Below are 1,756 nucleotides of genomic sequence, written 5' to 3' on the forward strand. Positions count from 1 at the left end.
GCCACTCAAGGCCGTAACCAATTCGGGTTATAGCTTCTCGGCCTTTTGGCTAAGATCAAGTGTAGTTTCGGAGGACGCTACCTTGGTCGGTACTGGAAGGTGCCTGGGATTGCACGTCTGCCGGCCTTGAGGAAGTGTGTGCGCCTTCTGGTGACACATAGCCCTCTTGTGCCTGGACGGTTCCCAGGCAACGGGAGGCGATCACCTTTGTTATTTTGAAGTCCTACTGATAAACAGAAAAAAAAAAAAATTAAATCTGTTCTTATCAGTTTAATATCTGATACGTCCCCTCTCTGGGGACCATATATTAAATGGATTTTTAGAACAAGGAGATGGAAAAAATCTTGCTCTGTCCACTCCACGCATTGACCTGGTATTGCAGTACCTCCAGGACCGGTGCACCCCTTCTTAACCCAGTTTCCAAAAGCAGAACTCAATTCACCTGATTCAAATGAGCCCCATTAGTGAATTGAAAGAAAGCAAAAACTTTATATGTACCTCAATTTGGCCAATTCACTTTTCACACTTTCACCCTTTTTTTTATCTTTCACACCTTTTACTTGCTTTATTGATGCAAAAAGCTGTGCCAAATAGCAAACTCATCTCCACTCAACTTGACCAACTCTGCTATGTCCCGTGCAGTATCTTATTCTCAGCCTTATCTAGATCATTTGCAATTGAATAGAATAGATCCCTTTTGGCTGCTTATGACTGTGTAAAATATGTAGTTTTACTGGGCTGGGATGAGAGAATCCATTGAAGCATGATGTAGGGATTGTGGTTCCTGTGTGCTAAGAAAAGAGGCTGGCACCAGCCAGAAAGCCCCATTGCAGCCAATAATCACTTAATAACTTTTTCAACTTGTCATCATATGGGAGGCCTTCCATTCCTTGTAGTAGTCTAGTTGCCCACCTTTGAACTGACTCTAACTTCTGAATGTCCTTTTTAAAATGTGGAGCCCAAAACTGGTTCCCATATTCCAGATGTAGCCTTACAAGTGATTTATAGAGGTGTAACAATACGTTGGGATCACGGGATCTAATCTCCCTTTTTATACACCCTAAAATCTTGTCCCAAGCAGCATTCCATCAGCCTCTGGAAGGTTCCTGGCGCATTGCACAGCTCGAAGGGCATGCTTTTGAACTCGCAGAGACCCATAGGGGTGGCGAAGGCGGTCTTCTCCCGGTCTGCCTCAGCAACGGACACTTGCCAATAGTGACTAGTGAGATCAAGGGTAGAAAAATAATTTGCAGTTCTCAATGCAGCTAGCGATTCCTCAATACGGGGAGTGGTGCCGTCCTTCTTTTTTAACAGGATCAACAGAGCTGCCCAAAGGCTACAACTGTCACGGATAACCCCAGCCGCCTTCATGTTGCTCAACATGTCCTTGGTACACTGGCAATGTGAAGGTGGTATTGGCTTATAGCTCTCTTTGATGGGTGGGTGTGCACCTGTGGGGATGTGGTGTTGGACCCCTTTTATTCCCCCAAAATCTAGCGGGCTTCCCACCGGTAACCCGCTCCCCAGCTTGGATGGATGCTGAGGGAGCCCCTTTTGCCCGCAGGCTCTGGCCCTGGGAACTGTAGCCTTGGCGGTGACTGTGCTTCCCTCTACGGTGTGAGCTGTTGCCTTCAATCGGGTCTTGACTGCTGGGAAACCCTGGAGGTTCCTGTCGCTAACGGATTTGACCGGTTTTACGGCGACTCCTAGCCTGGTCGGGGTCCGTAGGCCCTGCCGGATGGTGCTGGCTTCTCTT

General features: G+C 47.5%; 1 pseudogene; it reads left to right on the forward strand.

The window, feature by feature from the left end:
• The first annotated feature begins 200 nt into the window (after window positions 1–200).
• LOC142262754 (U2 spliceosomal RNA) lies at window positions 201–407 on the forward strand (annotated as a pseudogene).
• Window positions 408–1,756: the final 1,349 nt, after the last annotated feature.

Source organism: Anomaloglossus baeobatrachus, unplaced genomic scaffold (assembly GCF_048569485.1).
Source record: "Anomaloglossus baeobatrachus isolate aAnoBae1 unplaced genomic scaffold, aAnoBae1.hap1 Scaffold_252, whole genome shotgun sequence".
Lineage (NCBI taxonomy): Eukaryota > Metazoa > Chordata > Amphibia > Anura > Aromobatidae > Anomaloglossus > Anomaloglossus baeobatrachus.